The 20,149-nt window shown below is 50.7% G+C and overlaps 1 long non-coding RNA gene across 1 annotated transcript in view; it reads right to left on the minus strand.

The window, feature by feature from the left end:
* Nucleotides 1-1,000: 1,000 nt before the first annotated feature.
* The window catches only part of LOC117804123, a 20,545-nt gene continuing 1,396 nt past the window's right edge, over nucleotides 1,001-20,149 (minus strand). Inside the window, exons 2-5 of the long non-coding RNA XR_004628344.1 lie at nucleotides 8,411-8,500; nucleotides 7,788-7,907; nucleotides 4,610-4,816; nucleotides 1,001-1,321 (exon numbers count right to left, since the gene is read on the minus strand). This is a non-coding gene — a long non-coding RNA (uncharacterized LOC117804123). The remainder of the gene's footprint in view (nucleotides 1,322-4,609; nucleotides 4,817-7,787; nucleotides 7,908-8,410; nucleotides 8,501-20,149) is intronic.

Genomic DNA, 20,149 nt, shown 5'->3' on the forward strand with positions numbered 1-20,149 from the left:
ACAGCCTTGAAGAGCATTTAATTGTGTTCCTTCAACACCCCATGTTCATTTATCTCTCGACAAACTGTGGGCTCATATCTAAATTAAAATACACTAGACACCTTATTTTTCATCCAAGGCAAATGTGCGCACCTTGTGCCTTTGAGTCCGGCTTCTTGGGTGCGTCTGAAGGGCTCCATCAAGGTCATGGGGTCTGAGGACTTGCCTTGACAAGCGAACACGTCGCACAGCCTGTCTCCCAATCTGACAGCTATGGGGATCAAACTGAAAAATTCTGTCCTGGAGTGGGGGCGGAAAGCATTGGCAGTGCTAGGTCAAGGGCAGGCTTGGGTCTCAGGGGACCCAGCCCAACAGCTGTTCTGCATTTGGGTTGGGGTGGGGCCAGAGGATGAACAATTAGAGCAATGGAGCTTGGGGACCCTGTAGTTAACATTATAATCACCATACGTGAGCACTCCGTGTCCATCATCCTTTGATCTCTTGGTCTCCATTCTCCTCCAGGACCCCCAACCCCAAGGGTTCAAAGTCTCCTGAAGCTGCATGGAAGGCACACCCCTGACCCTGTTTATTGGAATGTTTCTTGGTGAGGGCAGAGTGTGTCATTTGCCTCAGGCAGACCTGGAATCTGATCCCAGCTCTGCCATCGCTCACTGTGCAGCTGGAGAGCTGAGTGAGCTCTCCTCCCTGAACTTCAGGCTCCTCTTCTGTGAGTGGCCATCCCTTATCCACTCAACTACCTTAGAGGACGAGACATACAGTAGATGGCTACTAACAGGCGTTGGTCCACGTGGAGCAATTGGAACCCTCCTCATACAATGCTGATGGGAGTACACAATGGTGCAGCCACTCTGGAAAGCAGTGGCAGTTCCTCAGAAAGTTAAACACAGGGTTAGCATGTGACCCAGCAATTCCCCTCCTTGGCATATACCCAAAAGAATGGAAACATATGTCCACAGAAAAACTTGTACACAAATGTTTATAGCAGCATGATTTATAATAGCCAAACAGTGGAAACAAGCTAAATGTCTATCAATGGATGAATGGATTAACAAATTGTGGTATATCCATACAAGGGAATATTATTCAACAATAACAAGGACTGATAACGCACACCACAACGTGGAGGAACCTGGAAGACATTATGCTGAGTGAAAGAAGCCAGATACCAAAGGTCACATAACATATGATGCCATTTATATGAAATGTCCAGAATAAGCAAATCCATAGACACAGGAAGTAGATTAGTGGTTGCCAGGAACTGGGAGAATGGAGAGTGGCTGCTATCAGCTATGGGGTTTCTTCAACACGTGATGAAAATGTTCTGGAATTAGATAGTGGTGATGTTTGCACAATTTTACAAGCATACGGAAAACCACTGAACTGCACACTTCAAAATAGTGAATTTTTTGGTATGTAAATTATGTCTCAATTAAATTTTTTCTCAAAAGAAGGGACATAAGACATCTCAGAAAACTAAAATATTAGTGAGCAGCATAGAAGATCAAATAAGGAGAGACATATTCTATGTTTACATGGGAAGGATCAATATTGTGAAGACGTCAGTTGCCTCCAAATTAATGCATAGATTCAGTGCCTCTCCGATCAAAATCTGGTCCCATTATTTCCTCAGTCCTCACCGAGGGTCCACAGTGTCGGAGCCCCAGCTCTGAATGAGCCTGTGCCAGCATTCTGGTGAAGGATGAGCGAGACGCTGTGCGCAGGATCCCTTTGAGGCCACCGCCTTCTCACAGCTCCAGCTAGTGCGCACAAGGAAGCCAGGCTCTGCAAACTCCCAGTCCCCCTCAAGAATGGACCCAACATCATCTACCTGCAGTGAATGTCTTTCTTCTGGTGCAGTAGCCTTGGGGTACACCGTTCCCTTCAGAGCAGGGGATTCCAGGCATCCTTCCAGCAACCTTTGCATAACTCCATTTCTTAACCAGTCCCCCCAACTCCTCCTCCAGTGCCATGCAAGCCCTGCTTTCCCCAGCTGATAACAATGTGGTCGGAGTCTTGGGAACCCAATCCAGAGAACTGATGGAGGGCTAAACTCAGGAGAAACAGGCAGAGCCCAAGACATCTGTGTTGTGCCAGACCCTGTGCTTTTCCCCAGGGACACAAACCCCAAAGCTCCACTGTAAGTCCAAGAAGGCTTCATGGAGGAGGACCCTTGAGCATTCCAATACTCACTCTAGGAAGCAACTGGCTCACTCCCCTCTACCCTGATCTGTACCACTGATGTTTGGGATTTGCACCTGGCAGTCATAGCTCTACCCTCTAGAGGCAGTGGCCAGATTTTTCTTGGGGATTCCCGCCCCCCCCTTTCCACTGGACATGGTCTGGCAGGCCTGTTAATCAGGGTCTCCTGTCTGCCCCGGCCAGAAGTCAGACACATGTCTCCAGCAGGCCAGGTCAGCCAGAAGCTAAAGCAGGCAGCACAAAGGCTGAAAACATTTAAGTCTATCTGGCCAACAACAGCACTCAAACTCATTGGACCAGACATGGTCCTATCCTTTCTGGGGCCCAGCTCTTCCTCTTGTCCTTGGGTTTGGGGAGTCACCATGTCTTTCCAATACATCCCTATTTTGTCAAATTTAGCCAAGAGCTGGAGTCTTGTGGTGGCTTCTCGAACCTCCACCGTAAATTCCCCGTTGGCTGATAGCCATGGTGATCGTGGAGGTTTGGCCCTACCATTAGGTCTAGGGTTGGACCCTTGTTGATCTAAACCAAGTCACATCATCCCATTCCCCTTGCCACAGTGATTGGTTTAAAGGCAGACAGAAGGCTCCAATTGGTCCAATAGCCCAGGATTTTTGTTTTGCCATGGGGGGAGAAGCTCTCACTGTTTTATTAGATGTGAATGAGGACATGAGCGGCAATCCTGCAATCAGCAAGGGGTGCAACTCCAAGATGAAGCCAGTACCGTGGAAGTAGAGAAACAGAAACAGTCTCGCTTGACTTCACTGAGCTACTAGGTCAACCCTCCCCTGATACCCACCTACATGTAAACTTTTCCCACAAGCTAATGAATTTCCTTAATTGCTTAAGCCATCTGAGCTGGGCTTACAGATGCAACCAAGCCTTCCTAACCAACACAGTTAGTTTCCTGTTACCAATAGAGAAAGAAAGAGGCTGTCACTGTTCTTATTTTATAGCTGAGAAAACTAAAATCCCAGGAAACAATGACAATGAAGATTTTTAACCCAGAAATTCTGATCCTACCTATAGCTGCCTAGTTCAGCACACTGCCCTGAAGGGTCTTGCTTGCATGAAGAGAGAGGGGGCTCCAGGCAGAAAATACTAAAATGACAGCCTGTGTGTGGTGTCTGCAGCTAAGAGGAAGGAGAGGTTGAGGTCCATGGGGCTGGGGCACAGGGCCTGATTCAGAAAGGGGGCAGAGAGCAGGCTGGACAGCTCAGTCTATTGTGATTACAGTAAAGAGTGTGAACTTTACTCCGCAGGTAATGGAGAGCCAGGAAAGGTCTGTGAGTTGAAGGAATATTCTAGAACAATCACTGTGGCCAGTCCGTGAGGAAGGAGGTGGTGATGAGAAGGGTTGGAGGGAAATGCTACATTCAAGGGTCACGGGGAAGGACGGGTGGTGTGACTCACTCTCCCTGGTGTGACCCACAGGACACCTGCAGGACAGGAAAGCAGCTCAGGGCCAGCTCTGAGGGCACACATAGAGGGGACGGCCCCAGGCAAGGTGTGGCCCAGGTGCAGCTGAGGCTGGGACTGCAGCTTCCCATCCAGACACTTGTCAATTCTCCTGGAGAAGCCAGAGTCTGCTTGGGAGCTGAGACTCGGGGGGGACCCTTAATCAATCAGGAGTGCTCTGATCCATCCCCAAACCCAGTCCTTCCCAACACTTGGCAGGACCTTGACCCAGAAGGCCAGAGTGGTGGGGAGGGCCCAGGAGTTCATTCTCATTCTCAGAGTTGGTTCTGTTGACCCTGAGCTGTGGCTCATCAGAAGAGAGGATATCCCTTACAAGGCCTGGTCACAGCAGAAGTGTAGATACAGGTGTCCCCAGTATCCTGCCATTCACAGCCAGGCCTGGAGATTGGGTCCTCAGGCCCGTGCGGTCCGAGTGAGACCCTTAGCTGGGTAGAAGCAGCTTGGGGCCAATCCAGTTTGGTTAAATCAACACCACCTCCAGGCCTCACAGCCTTCAGCTCCCTTTCACCTGCGTTCTGCTCTGCTCAGCTCCCCGAGGGCTGCAAGCTGCACCCCACCTTGGCCCTTTGCCCGTGTGGTTCCTCCACCAGGATGCCCTTTGGCCAGGCCTGGCTTTTCTCCTTTGCAGGACCACCCTTGCCCCCACAACTGCAGGTGGGTGGATCCTGTGAGGTTGTGGGTTCCGTGTGCCTAGACCAAAAGCTCTCCAGGCTTCACACGGGCAAGGCCACCCCTGCCATGACTGTCAGCTGTGTCTCATGCCAGAGGTGCCCCAGGATTTTGTCCCATCTCTCTGGACCTCGTCTCCTGCTTCAGGCCTGCCCCACAGTCCAGAGGGAGCCAGGCACGCAGCAGGACGGTCGTGCCCCTCACTCCCCTTCCCGCTGCGAACATGACCCCACCCCTCCCCATGGCAGAGCCAGCAGCTCACCTCACAAGGCTCCACACGTTGCTGGTGTCTGAACACGTCCAGGATGCGTTCGTCCCAATGGCTCCTCTTGGAACATTAGCCAGCGGCCCTTGGTAGGTGCCTCATTTCCAGGCTTCACTCAGAGACCACTGTGTCAGCTTACTGGGACGGCCATAACAGAGTACCACTGGCTTAAACTGGAACTTCGGGTCTCACAGTTCTAGAAGACTGACATCAAGGTATCGATGGGATTGGTTCCTTCTGAGACCTCCCTCCCTCCGTAACTTGCAGATGGCCGTGTCCCCCCGTGTCCTCTCGTGGTCACCCCTCTGTGCGTGTCTGTGTCCTGATCTCTTCTTAGAAGGACACCAGTCACATTGGACGAAGGCCCACCCCTATGACCTCGTTCAACTTTAATCACCTCTTTAAAGGCCCTGTCTCCCGCCCCATACGGGGTTTGGGGCGTTAAGACCTCCACATGTAAATTTGTGGGGGACACTATTCAGCCCAGAACAGCCTCCTCAGAAGGAACTTCTCGGGCCAGTCCTGACACCAGTCTCCTTCCCTGTCACATCCCTCTTGGTAGCACTTAGCGCCGCTGACAGACCTTGTGCTCTCCCCCACCCCCGCCCCCTGCCAGCCACGAGGGATGTTTGTCTCTGTGCCATCTGCAAGTTGAGGGTGTTGGGTCGGGGTGGCTACTATGTGGGCTCTCTTTGCCCCCATTCAGCCTATTGAAACAGGCCCTCCTGGTCCAGGGAAGGAGGGCACTGGCATTCTCTGGAAACTTCTCCCTCTCATGCCTGTTGTTTGGGAGGAGGAGGGGCTGTCCCATCCTTTCTGGAAACAGAATTTAATGGGGTGAGTGAAAAATCAACCTGTCAGCTCCACTCTGCCTGCCTGCGGTCTGGGGGGGAGGGGGGCGCTGGCTGCTTTTTCCCCTCCGTCCCAAACCCGCCAGGGGTGGGCCATCCCAGGAGCCGTGCTCCCCGTGCCCTCTGCCTGCACCCAGGGCCCCAGCATGCCAAGGCCTCTGCTCCGAGGGGCTATGCTTCCCAAACTCACTGCCTAATTAGTTTTCTCCCGCCAACCCCTGACAGGCGATAACAACGGTGCAGGAGACCCCTTCTGTGGCGGGTGTCACGCGGCTCCCCAGCACACCCGGGGCAGGAGCGCTGCACCTGCACGCCTTAATTAAGCAAGTTAATTACTTGCCAACTTAAGGGGCTGATCAGGCCTTTTGCACGGAAGGCCCCTGGGTCTGCTTTGCATCCTCGCAGCCCTGGGGCATCCCTGACTCCCACATAGGACCCAGCTCGGGGTTCTCTGAACATCCCAGAATTCCTGTTCGTCATTTAGCCAAGAAATGTGGCCACAGACTCATGGGCAGAATGAGCAGGGATATTTGTAAAGCCCAAGGCACAAGGGAGGGAACGAGTATGCCATGAAAATGTTTTCCGCAACAAAGGCACCTCATTTGTCTGCAGAAAGAGCTCTTCCCATTTGCTTTTGTACCTACTGTGTGCAGGTGGGCGTTGGAGGCAGGGAGCCCAGAAGTATCTGTTATACATCACAGGTCCTCACTGACCTGGCATTGGCTTAGGACCCCAGACCACCCCTTTGTCCATTCTGTAGTCCCCCTCCTACAGCTGGCTCAATCCCGGCTCCCTCTGTCCAGACCCAAGAGTTCCTTCCATAATAAGGAAGTGCGTGGTTCCCCAGCCACAATGGCTACTCAGCACTTCACAATTCACAACTCTTCTACGTACTAGGTTACTGGAATCCTCTCTGAGAGATCGCGTGTCCACTTTACAGGTGAATAAGCTTAAGTGTAGAAGGGGTAAGTCTATTAGAACTTTTCTGGTAACAAATAACAGAAATTGTTCAGTTCAATTAGATTATGAAGTGGGGGGAGAGCAAGTAATCTCTTGGGTCATACAGCTGAAGATTTAGGAGTAGGGTAATTGACTTCAGGTATAGTTGGATCCAGGTGCCAAAATGGGTCTTCAGTAGTTTATCATCAGTTCTTGACCCTAGGCCTTCTGGGCTGGCTTTATTCTCAGGCAAACTCTGTCCTTAAAGTGCAAAAGGACCAACAGCCACTCCAGGCTTCTGTCCCCGCAGTGTATCGCCACGCTGAGCAGGTCAAAGCAAGGCAGGTACTGAGACATACCTCCTGCCCTTCATACCTTGCTCAAGGATTCACAGAGACCCTCCCACCACCCCCCAGTCCTGGCCTGGGCTGGCCAAGTTTGCTGGCCCAGGCTCCCTTGGACCACCTTGCCCAGTGGGGCAAGACATCAGACTCTGCTTCTCCAGAATGCCTCCACCCTGCTGCCCACTCTGTCCATACCACCAACACCTTTTCTCCGTGGCCCAACCCCTGTGCTCTGCTCAAGTCATGCACAGGTACCCTCCCTGGCCTGTGGCCAAGACCTGCCTCCTTCCCAGCGATGTGAGAAAAGCTATCACACAGTCCCACCACCCTCTATGCATATGTCTCAGCCCTCCCCACCCAAACCCCAGGAACTCTCTAGAACAGGGCTGTTTTCAGCTCAGCTTCCCCCCCCCCACTCACACACACACAAAGGGCCTGGCACAGAGCTCTGAATGAATGAGCCCATGGTGGACGACGGTGCCCACTGAGGCAGCCTTCTACACACACTTGGGGCCACAGGCTCCTGACCTCAGAGGGTACCAACCAGAGGGGGCTTTTCGGGGGCCCATCTGAGGACCTCCCAGCTCATGGGGTGTGCTCAACAAGCACATCCATCTGCAGCAACTCCCCAAACCCACCACCCGGGAGCCCTGCGGGGCATGGCAAGTGTTGGTCCCTAGCATGGCATAGAGCTCCAACTACAATGGAGAGTGAACTAGCAGCCTCAGCTATGGGGCGGGGGAGTCATTAGGAGACACTGTGCGCTACACTCGGAAGTGGGGACGACCCCTCCTGCAGACCAATCACAAGTTTAATGAGCTGCACCCAGCACTGGGCTCCCCCGCCCCACTCCCGGGGCTACAAGATCTGGCAGACAGCAGCTGACACCACAGTTTCTGGAACTCCACTGCATCTGTTTGTCCCCCAGTACTACCCTGAATTTGAGGGTTCCAAGCTAGGCATGTAGCAGAAGCTCAGCAGATGTTTACGGAAGCTAAAATGTTTCTCGCTTGTCTGCCTTACCCCATCTGTAACACTCACCTCTTCCTCCCTCTTGCGACTTCCTGAGGGATTACCCCTCACCATCACGAGGCCTGTGGCTGCAGCACAGGGAGGGACGGCTGCCGTAGCTTGGGAAGCAGGATCTGCTTGGATGTTCACCTAATTTCAGTTTTTTCATCAATAATATGGAAATATTAGTAGCCCTCTTTCCATTGCAAGTGAAAGAAACCCAAGTTCAAAAATTCTTAAGGAGAAGGAGAAAATTAAGGACTCGTGTTCTTAAAACATTCAGAGTGAGGACTTCAGGTACTGTTGGATCAAGGGGCACAAGCATGGCTCAAGGCTCATTCTCTTGGCTAGGCTAGCCTCTGAATTGATTTCATGTGGAGGGGCTCCTTCTGTGCCTGTGTTTGAAGTTGCACTCCCCGCCACCCAGTGCAGATTCTGAGACAAATATTTGAGTGAAATCATTTATTTCAGAGATTTGGGCGCTAGGAAGTGAGACAGGGAAGGAAAGCAGTCAACATAGTGTGCATTGCGAAGCAAATTACCCCCGATGGGCACCTGGAGCTTAATCCCACTGGGGACGTCTAGGAGACTGTTCAGAACATGCCTCAGGGTTGTTCTGCCTGAGGGGTGAACAAGCTGGAGTATTTACCCACCAGTGCTTATCCATCCATCCGGTTCACTCCCGGCACATGGCAAGAGAGCTCCTACAGCCAGGGAAAGCTCTTAGGCAGAGTCACAGGGACCTGTAGGAAGCAAGGTCTGGGCTTTGCTGTTTGGACCAACAGATTCATGTTCTCGCCTGAATCCCAGCCAATCACACTCCAGCCAGGGGTGCGGAGGGCACTCATTGGCTGAGAGGGTCTCATGTCCCAGCCCCTCTGGAATATGCTAAATGGGCTGTGCTTAGGTCATATGCTTCCCCCCCCCCACCCGCCCCAACCTGGCACACGCTGGCAGTGCCTATGTCACATACTCGTCCAGGCTGCTGGTGATAGGGACTCCCTCCCAACAAACCTTACGGCCAGAGATTGGGAGAGGGATAGTTCTCCTAGGAAAACAGGGGTATTATAACCAGGAAAGGGGGACTGGGAGTTGGGTAGGTGGAAACTACAGGTGTCACCCCCAGAGCCCCACTGGGTCATTTGGGAATTAAGGACAGTCAGATGTGGAAGGTGGACCATGAGGCTCGGCGCCTGACAGGCACCTGGGGTGCGTCTGTGTAACTCAGCAACCCCCACGCCCCACAGCATCTGCGGATATGCCACCCTAAGCTTTCTGCCGCGTCTCCCCCTTTTCCAAGCTTTCATTTTTCTCCACCAGATTTTTGCATTTTTCTGGAACTTGGGCTTTGTTTTTTTATACAGGAAAGAATATGAGAAGAAAAAATTTTTAAATGCTTCAAGTTGGATGCTGTCTTCCGAGGAGCTAGCTCCTTCTTGCGAGCCTGCTGCCCTGGCCGACCCTGCATTGGCGTGCGCCAGTGCGCTTCCTCCCTAGACAAATGAGGCAGCCGTGGGGTCGGGGACCAGGCCTCGGCAGTGGCAGGCAGCTGTGATGGGTAGGCAGCGGTCGCCCACGGCCCCATTAACTCAGTGAAACCCGCCCAGGCGTGGGCGAGCAGAGTCCTCTGATTTGGCCCTTATCAAGGGAACTGCAGAAGCAGCCAACTAAATTCTACAGCCTCTGGTTCAAACACAACCTCCCCGTGGGTTCTCCTGAAGTCTAGCCGAGGCTTCATGGCATTATTCTGTCATCCAATACATGCTTAATTGAGCACCTACTGCCTGCCAGGCACTGTCCTAGGCATGGGGGATACAGCAGTGAACAGAGAAGCAAAATCCCCTGGCTTCTTGGAGCTTACATTGTAGGGGAGGATAACTAATAAATAGTAAACAATCATTAGGTAAGTTGCATGGTGTGTCAGAGGAGAGTAAATGCTATTAAAACTCGGTGAAGGTAGCAGGGGTACGGCATATAGGAGTGAGGTTGAGGTTTTGTGTTTTTTGTGTTTTTTGTGTTGGGGGGAGGGGCAGAGGCAGAGAAAGAATCCCAAGCAGGCTCCACGATCAGCATGGAGGGGCTCGATCTCACCACCCTGAGATCATGACCTGAGCCGGAATCAAGAGGTGGAGCTTAACCAACTGAGCCATCCAGGCGCCCTGGGAGCGGGGTTGAGTTTTAAGTGGGCCAGCCAGAGTGGGCCTCCTTGAGAAGGAGACAGATGAGCAGAGATTTGAAGGAGATGAGAAATGAACCAAGGTTGTCCGGGAGACGGGTCCACCAGTGAGGACAGTCAGTGCAAAGGCTCTGGGGTCCAGCATGCCTCTTGTGTTCCAGCAGCAAGGAGACCAGTCACGGAAGGGGTTTAGGGGAAAAGGACAGAGGTTGGAAGCAGATCCTGCCGGCCCTTGTAGGGATTTTGCTCTGTGACAGGCGCCTTCAGAGGGTTTGTATTCTATTCAAGGGCACACCTTGCGCTGTCCCTCGGGCCGCCGGCTGGAGATTAGACTTTGGGTCAGCAGTGGGCTCGGGAAATGCCCATGCAGCCCACCCAGGGTACTGAGGAGGGTGGTGGGACCAGGGTGGGAGCAGAGGGGGTGGATTCTGGATCTGTTTGGTGGAGGACCTAAGGATGGATTAGGCAGGGGGTGTGAAAAGAAAGGAGGTGAGGCAGGTGGCCAGGGATTGGGCCTGAGGAGCAGAGAGGCTGGAGAAGTCCTTGGGCAGGGCTTGGGGTGATGCAGGGAGATACTGGGAATTCAGTGTGGGGGCTGGTAAGTTTCAGACATCCAAGTGAAAAAGCCAAAGAGGCAATTGTACGTGTGAGTCTGCGGTGTAAGAGGGATACACTCAGAGATCGTTGACGGATGATGGGTTTGAAGCCCATCAGGAGAGGGGGTGTAGTCAGAGACGAAGTCCGAAATCCAAGCCCTGGGGCCCAGCTAGGACTTCGGGGAGGGCTGGCGGGGAGTGACAGAGAAACCTGTCTGTGAGGCGGGAAGCAAGCCGGGATGTGTGGTCCAGGAAGCCAGGGAAAGAAAGTTCCCCCAGGGGACCGGACTGAGCCCACGGAACTTCGGGAGTGTCCCAAGGAGCAGCGTAGGTGAGTTTGCAAGAGGCGGGGAGGAGAGACGAGAGCCAGGGAGGGTCGTGTTGCAAAGCAGAGCGGGCAGATGGGCCGCTGGAGCAGGGGGTGGGGTGGGGAGAGCTGTCTCAGCTGCAGCAGTCCCCGCACCTCCCTGCATCCACACCGTGGAGTAAAAAGAAAGGGCGCAATCCTGATGCGAAGTCGTGCCTTCACCGCTCACATCCTGGGGGCTTTTACCAAATTCGGAAGGAATCCAGGCGGCCCACAAGCTACCAACGGCCACCCCCAGACAGATGTCACCACTTTCCCGCCCGTGACTCCTTCAGGCTGATGCAGGGCCTGGCAACCCGTTCCTGCCCCCTCCCTCCCCCTCCCTGGCTGAATAATTTAGGCACTATTCTAAGTTCAAACTAAAAAAAGCAATTTAGAGTGACTAATTCCTTGTGAATTTTATGTTCCCCAAGCGCCTTTGCTGGTACCAATCCTGGGGACCATTTATCCCCCTGATTTAAGCTGCTGCGTGGATTCTAGAAGGAGCTCCCAGGCTGAGTGGCCTCATTTCCAGCAGCAGAAACCACACGTGAGCCCCCCCCTCCCCGCCCCCAGCATTCTCCCCATCTGGGATGGGGCTTCAGGAGGGACTTTGGGATTGCAGTTTATAAGGGCAGGTTTGTGAGAGAGGCCATTACTCCAATGGCCATTCACAAGGCCACCTGAGGACTTCACAGTTAGAGAGGATGGAGGGAAGGTGCTGGACTGGGCCAGTGACCCCTTCTCAGAGAAGATGGGACCTGAGCAGGACCCCGAGGACCAGGGGCTTCGGAAAGGTGATGAGAAGCTGTGGGCATACCCACTGAAGGACTTGGAGATGGATAAGGGTCCAGGAGAACATGAGTGGAGCAGGGAGAGGAGGGAAGGACTCTTCTCCACCCAGATGCCATCTCTACCTGTTCAAACCTGCCCCTGCTCCCCAGGGAGACCCTCTCCCTCTCTGGGCTCCCAGCTCCTCCTCTTTCCCTGACACCAACCCTGTCCCCACTGGGCTGAGAATGTCTGTATCCAGACTGGCCTTTCCCTAGACTGGACACTTCTTGCTGTGTTGGAGTCTGGGAAAAGCAGCATCCAAGAGAAGGAACGGTCACTGCGAAGGCCCTGAGGTCCAGCATGCTTCCATGTGCTCACATAGCAAGGAGGCCAGTAGCCAAAGTAGCAGCATCCCAGGTTTGATCCATAAGCTGGCACAGAGCTTTAAGGATGACAGGTGAATGAATGGGGGGAGAGAAGGATAGAGAGATATACACATGTGGGGTGGACAAACTCTGTCCAGGTTTTACTGTGGCTATTTGGTGCTTTGGCCCTGAAATGTCCCTACTACGGGGTGCCGTGAGTATGGGGGTGGCTGAGCAGTCCTGCCCTCATCCTGTTGGGTCCCATGCAAAGCTGTTGGGAGCTGGATATCAGGACCAGGCTGGTGGCACCTGCCTGCCTTGCACACAGGCACTCTTGCACCCAGAGTGGGAGCCTGTCTTCCGTGTAAGATGGGGAGACTGGGTAGGGTGTCCGAAGTGGAGACAGGAGGGCAAGTCTCATAGAACCTCGCTCTTATTAACAGCCCAGTGGGGGAGGGCAGGATTTCCTTCTGGATGCAACTGGGGATGCCAGGAATGTCCCTGGGGACCCCAGGAAGTCCTGAGTCACCTTTGGGAAGGCACTAGAGGCAGGGACAGGGGCCCGGGAGCCCTGCAATCCTCAGCATCAGGCTCTGAGTTGGGGCAAAAAGCTGAACATGGACCCTCCTCCATCCTGTGGGAGGAGTGAAGGCTGCAGGTGTGGGCCTTGGAGGCTCCCACTCAACTGAGGTACAGGGCTACTTTATGTCCTCCAGAAGGAATCAAGTCCTAGGGCCAGAGGCCTTGATTGCTGAGAGACCATCTCAGTAAACACACATGTATTAAGCACCTATTCTGTGCTAGGTACACCCCCACAGGTCTGTTCATTAATTCTCACAACCCTGGACAAGGGCAGCAATCCATTTCCATCTTAAAAGTGGGAAAGAGGCCCAGAGAGGTTGTGTGACTAGCCAAAGGTCACGCAGCATGTGAGTGACTGAGTTGGGATTCACTCCAAGATTTATCTGGCTCCTGGGGGATTCTACCAACTCACTGCTTGATATCAGCTCCTGAATCCTGGTCTCAAGGAGTGGAAATTTTGAGGTTGGAGAAAGCATTCGACTTTCACCTTGAAGGGATGATTCTCCCATCCCCAGAGTTCAAAAGGGCCTCAGTTATTCTTCCTACTGTCAAATTTCCCGGGATGAATCAAAGGCACTAAATTTATTGTGTTTAACGCAACTTCTCAAGCATCCCAATAATGGCTCTGATTTATAACCAACGCGTTAACCACATTACAAATGACAAAAATCGGTCCTGCAAATACACCTCAAGAGAAACCGTATTAAAGGAAGAAAAGAAGCGGTGAGATTAGATGTTGAATTAAAAGATAGAGTGATGGATTAAGGCCCAAAGTGTAAACTCAGTGAGACTCTCCAGAAAAAGTTGGAGGGACAGTAAATCCAAAATGACAGTCTGTGTACAGTGTACCAATATTTGTCACTTTTATTATAGTTTGTTCTGAAGTTGTATATGGGTCATTATTTAAAAAAAGAAAAAAACGCAACAAAATTCAATAAAGCTTAGAAATAAGAGCTTCTTAGGCTAAGGATACAGGCGAAAACCTCAAATCCAACCCATTGTGTCAGATTAGAGTATTACATACTGGAAGTTTCTTCCCGTCATGTCCAGAAAACATTCCAAACCCAGAAAATGTGGGGAAGGCTCTTGGAGGATCCCAGATCATGCCCCAGAAGGCAGGGTAAGGTAGGGCCCACATCTCTAAAGTGGCAGAGCTTCACCCCTACCCACGCGGGCACTCTCATTAATAACTATAACAATATTGAAAGGTCTGACATTTCTCCTGGGCTCTCATTCAAGGGGCTTCTGAGAGCAAAAGTGGCTAGATCACAAGGCCCGCTGGCTTTATCTGCCTTTGGAGGTCACAGGTCCCTGTTTCGATCAGAGATCCTGGAGTAGATTGGATCACTGTTCCCAATTCTTCACTCCCTGTGACAGGATGATGCATCCATGCTCTCTGCTCTGTGATGTGTAGAACTGTCATACATGTTGTCATACACATTCCTGCCCACCCACATTGGCCTTGGCTGTGCGATATTTCTCAACAGATGCCGTATGAGCAGAGGCTTGCGACAGGGGGAACCCAACCCACAGTGTGGAACCAGGCCTGGCTGAGCCCAGCTGAGCCCAGACATAACCCAGCTGACCTGCAGACCCATGCACAGGGAAATACATATTGTTTGCTGTAAGTCACTGGGATTTTTTTTTAGACAGCTTGTTATGCAGCATTATTTTAGTAAAAACTGACTGATAGACCTCAGCGAGGCTTAATGGGCTGGGTGAATGCACCTGTCCTCCATGATGCCCCATGAGTTCCCTGCCCCATCTTTTTGTCCTTCCTGGTCCAAGCTGACCCGTCCATCAACCAAAGTGGGTATAATCAGTCCTTGTAGCTCCAGGTGACTTTCTAGACGCTTGTGGGAGATTCCTGTTCAAAGCCTCTATTCTAGCTGCTCCCTCTACCCACTGCGCCTTTCCCCCAGACACCTGCTTCACTTCTTCCCCCACCTCCTGCCTTGCTCTTCAGAAACCTCCCTGTCTCAATGACATCGACTCCGACCACCATTTTTTAAATGCTCTTTTTAGTGAGGTGTAATCTGCATGCGGTGAGAGGCACAGAGTTTTAGTGTATAGTTCAATGAGTTTTGACAAATACATCCAGGGTAAATACCACCCAAGCCCAGATATAGAACACTGACCATCCTCTTTAAATTTCAAATTGTTTCCCCTTCCCCATTCTGCACTGCTCAATTTTTTCTTCTCTCATCACCTCTTAATTCACTTATTGATTTTTATGTGTATTTATTTACCTACCTATCCTACGTTTACCCATTTATAATATTATTGCATACAGTCTTTTTGCCAAAATAATGTAAGGTCTACAAGGACCTTGTTACCTCTCTTGTTCACAGATGTGTCCCAAGAGCCTAGAAGAGGGCCTCACACATAGTAGGTGCTCAGTAAATACATTTTGAATGAATGAATGAATCCCCACTTTATAGATGAGGACAGTGAATACATTGCTCAAGGGAATGCTATGAGTTGGTAAAGGAGTAAGAAAATGAACTCAGGTGGTCTGGCTCCAGAGTAGCATGTCTGGTCAGTGTCTCATGCTGCCTCTCAAGGATGCAAAGATCCACCTGGTTATTCTGGGCTCCCAGCCACCATCTTGCTTCAGCCTGCATTCATGTGTCTCCTGTTCTCTTTGACCAACTCCTCAGGCAAAACATAACATCCACTGATGATGGAGACGCCTGTGGGCACCTGTGCTCTGGACTATGAGTTCATCAACTGTGGGGGCCATGTCTGGGTCACACTGAGGTCCCTGTACCCACAAAGTGGCCTTCCAGGGTATACCTCCCAGGGTATATGCCTGTTGAGTGGATGGATGGATGAATGGATGTATGGATGATGGACAATTGATTAAATAAAAACACAAATATGTATTTTGCTTCCCAGAATATCTTCTGGAATCAGAAACATATCACAATGATGGAGACATATTAAGGCAGTGAAGGTTAGGTGGAGACAGACTGGAAAGGCAGTTGGCATTTGTGGGGGGTAGATCTGACCCCAGATACCAGTCAGAGAGATCTGACTGTCAGAGAGATCTGACGTCAGATACCAGTCTGGCGTCAGAGCTCTCATTCCACCTGAACACTGGCTTCGCTTGGATGGAGCGAAGTGAAAAGACAGAAGCAATAGGATTGGATGAATGCATGCTACAGTGTGGACAACCTCCAGACCTCATGGCTCTCCCAGTCATTTTAAAGATGAGTTTATAATCTGGTGGAATCTCAAGCATGATTGGGAAGAGAATTGTTTGGACATAAGAGACAACCTCCTAGTCCCAGCCTCAGCACCCTACTCATACACACCATATAGGTGACGTCCAACTCAGCCTTCTATTTTAGAGTAATTCTGATCACCTCCAAATCCCACCCCCAGCCCTGTCCTCCCGGTAGACTCATGGGAAACCTGCTTCCCCTAAGGGTGTACTTTGAGTATATTTCTGTTCCCCAGAATTCAAGCTCTGTCAGTTCTGTTGAGAGAGGTTCTTTGTAGTCATATTTTTAAAGAACTCTGGAATTGCTCTACAGAAGTTTCCCCATGGAGCCCCGACCCAGAGCTGCTTATTAGAAGTTATCAGGACCTCTCAGAGGTCTATGGACACAGGAGGGGAGAGGAGACAGAATTGAAGATCTAACCAAAAAGTCATTGCTTCTCTTTCTTTCCTTCCACCATAGATTGTCTCATGGCCAGTGTGAGGACCATCATGTGGGGGTTCCCCATGGACCACACCCCCAGCGTTGATACTTTTGTATGGTCTTCTCCCACTCTGGGATTGGCTGTGTGACCTGCTATGGCCAATGGGATATTAGCAAACTTGACACAAGCAGAGTCTTGAAAAGGCACATGCAGATTAGGGCTTGTGCTCTTGGGAGATTCCTTTCAAAACCCCAACCCACCCTGCTGGTGAGACCATGTTGGGGAGAGAGATATGCCTGGCCAACCCTCAGCTACCCCAGCTGAAGGACCAGGCAGACATATGGGTGAAGCCATCTGGAAATTCTCAACCCCAACCAAGCCCCCAGGTGACTGCAGTGACACGAGCAACCCCAGATGAGACCAGCAGAAGAACCATCCAGCTGAGCCCAGCCCAGATAACAGAATAAATAAATGGTGATCGTTTTAAGCCATCAGGTTGCAGAGTGGTATGTTACACAATGTGGTGGATTAAAATATGTCCATATTTTTTGACACTCCCTACAAAAAAAAAAAAAAGGAGCCTAATTCTCCTGCACTTGTGTGTGGGCTAGACTTAGTGACTCACTTCTAGTGAACAGCATAAGGTGGAAGTAATTGTGTGTGACCTCCAAGACTAGGTCATAAAAGGCATTGCTGCCTCCTCCCCCCCCTTCTCCCCCTCTCTCTCAGATAACTGACTTTCTGGGAAAGCCTGCTGCCATGTTGTGAAGACACTCAAGCAGGTTTATGGAGTAGTCCCCACATGTTGGCCTCCTGCCAACAGCCATGTGAGTGCGCCATCTTGGAAGTGGATCTTCCAGTCCCAGTCAAGCCTTCGAAAGGGGCAGGGCCCACTGACATCTTGACCGCAAAACCTCACAAGAGACCCTGAGCCAAAACCACCCATCTAAGCCACTCCCAGAGTCCCAACTCTTAGAGACTGTATGAGATAAGAAAGGTTTATTATTTTAAGCTGGTAAGTTGGGGGTCATTTGTTAGGCAGCAGTACATAATGAACACACAGAGCAAGAGATAACTGAAATGGTCAGTGTGCCCTGGCATCACTCCACAGCTTGTCGATATTCTAGACTATGACATGGCAAATGGCCTCTTCTCAAAGCTTCCTGAGTGTCCCTTTTGTCCTGGCTACCCCAGCTACTCCCCTGGAACCCCAAACCTTCTCTTGACACCCCCCCCCAGTTATAAGAGTCATCCCTGGCCTAGTGGGGATCCTGTAGGATCCTGGACTCTGCTCTGGAATGTGGCCATGTCTTTCCAAAGAGCCCAAAGTCCAATTCATGGTGATGTCAACTATTTTTATGCCTCCTGCCACTGCCCCACTCATTCTGGAGGTTAGCAGACAGTCGTCAGAGGGTCCTTACGGCTGTCTTCATAAGGGAGAACTGTGGTCTCTCCCTCCCCTTCCTGACCACTCAAGGGGACAGCAGACAGGGGTGTTTGGGGAAGAATGTTTTCCCAGGATGTCTCCCTAAGGAACAGGATCTCTTGTGCAAGAACCAAGGGCTGTCTGACTCCCACCCTTTCTGGAGCCCCTCACCCTGCCTAATGACAAGCAGGAAACATCTTGCAGACAAATTCATGTTCACCTATCTGCTTTCCATGGATTTGGTGGATTTTCCTGTTGGCCGAGGGATGCCATCACAGAATGAGGCTCTATATAGATTTGCCCATTAGGATCTCCCCCTCCTTCCCAATCAGGCATTTTCATACATTGCTGGTGGGAGTACAAAATAGTACAACCCTCCCATGGAGGGAAAGTTGATCATAGCTAACAAAATATCGTGCGTTTTCCCCCAACCCAGCAATCCTACTTTCCCGAATCAACCCTGAAGATATGCTTCCAATGATACTACATAGATACACTGGCAAGTTACTTCAGCGTTATCTGTAATAAACACTCATGCATCAGAGAGTGGCCGAAAAGCCTGTGATACATTCGCATAATGGATGCTATGCACTTGCTTAAAAATACAAAGATCTCTATATCCTGATACGGAGTGGTTTCCAGGATACATTGTTAAGTGGAAAAAGCAAGGTATGAAAAAGTACTTACTGTGGGGTCGTTTTCTGTATAAGAAAGAAAGGGGGGGGGAATACATATACATACATATTGGCTAATTTTTGCAAACAGAAACATTGCACAGTAACCTCGAAATTAACGAGATTGGCTACCCCCAGAAGGTGAGGTGGATGGGATACTTCTCTGGCTATACTTTTTTTATACAGTTTTCACTTTGGCATCAAAAATTAACTCAACAGAGTTGGGGGGAAAATACCCCCAAATGATTAAGAACATAAATAAATCTACCATACTATGTATCAAACTGATGACATAACCATGTAGAGGAGATTAAAAAAGAAATAGTTAATTCAAGTTAAAAAAAAGCACCTCAATCTCCCTTAATTACAAGCCTAGTCCACAGTTGGTATTCAATAAATGCCTTGTGAAGTGAGCAAATGAATGAATGAGTGGATGGATGGATGGATGGATGGATGGATGGATGGATGGATGGATGGATGAATCAAGGACAAAAGCAGGAAGCTGGGCATTCTACTTTCCTCTTAACCCAGATGTCTCGGCTCGGGTCAATTTCCTGTGGGAGACACTCCTTAATAAAACAAGTGCTATTTTATTTGTTTCCTAGGGCTGCCATAACAGAGGACCACCACCTACCAGCCTAACAGAAATCATTTGTCTCGCCCAAGTTCAAGGAGCTGGCAGGGTTGGCCCCTTCTTCAGGATCTTCTTGGCTCATCGATGGCTGTCTTCTTCCTGCCTCTTCACATTGTCTTCCCTCTTTTTGTGTCTCTGTGTCTAAATTGCCCGTTATTATAAGTATACCAGTACCCTGATGACCTCATCTTAACTTGATCATCTACGAGGCTATTTCCAAATACGGTCACAATCACAGGTACTGGAGGTTAGGGCTTCAACATCTCTTGGAAGGACACAAATTAACTCCTAACACTTGCAGATGACCTTGACCTGGACAAAAGCTGAGCAGCAGGACTACTATAAGGATTAATTATCAATGCATATAAAGCATCAACAACAGTGTGGGGGACATAGCAAGTGCATGATCGGTTTTCTGTTATTGTTGTTATTATTATTATTATTATTATATACTGAGTCATGGTCTCCACTCTCATGAACACCCTAAGTGCTCGCCATTGAACTGATACCACCCCCGTGGGGCACCAGACGGTCATTTCCCACCCTACCCTCAATCACAGCCAATTGCCAGGTTCACCAGGCCCACAGCCCAAAGTGACAGATCTGGTGCTGTGTCTTCAGGCTCAGAAGAAGCCCAAGCCACTTGTTAAAAAATGTGCAACCAAGAAAGAAAAGTACCACTGCCACAAGGACAAGGGTTATCTCGTGTTTCCAATGCCAGCAGCCCCGATGCTCTGTTGTAGGTGTGATCATCAAAGTTCCAACCCTCCGGAGCCTCTCCATAATATTCACAGCCTTAGGTAGGATTTAACATCAAGAAAATGCCCAAAGAGCGGGCATGCATGCTGAGTTGGCAGATATCAGGGCCCCAGAGAGGAAAGTTGGCACTGCCCATGCTGCCCAGAGGTCTGCCCAGGACAGCCTAGAAGGAGGGCTGGGGAGGAGGGTCCCCTTTTAGCACCTGAACCACACAGACTCGTGGCTGCTTGAATAGGGAACTCAGGCTGGTGTCCGTCCGGCTCTGCCCAGAGGTGTGTGCCCTCTCTCCACAATACCCTCAGGGTCTGAGAACCTAGATTACCCCTCCTCTTTCCCTTATAAAATACTAAGCAATTATGTTAAAGGGAGCCTGAAACAGGAGGCCGCTCTTGGGGGAAGGGGTTTGGGGGAG

Source organism: Ailuropoda melanoleuca, chromosome 10, assembly GCF_002007445.2.
Source record: "Ailuropoda melanoleuca isolate Jingjing chromosome 10, ASM200744v2, whole genome shotgun sequence".
NCBI classification, from domain to species: domain Eukaryota; kingdom Metazoa; phylum Chordata; class Mammalia; order Carnivora; family Ursidae; genus Ailuropoda; species Ailuropoda melanoleuca.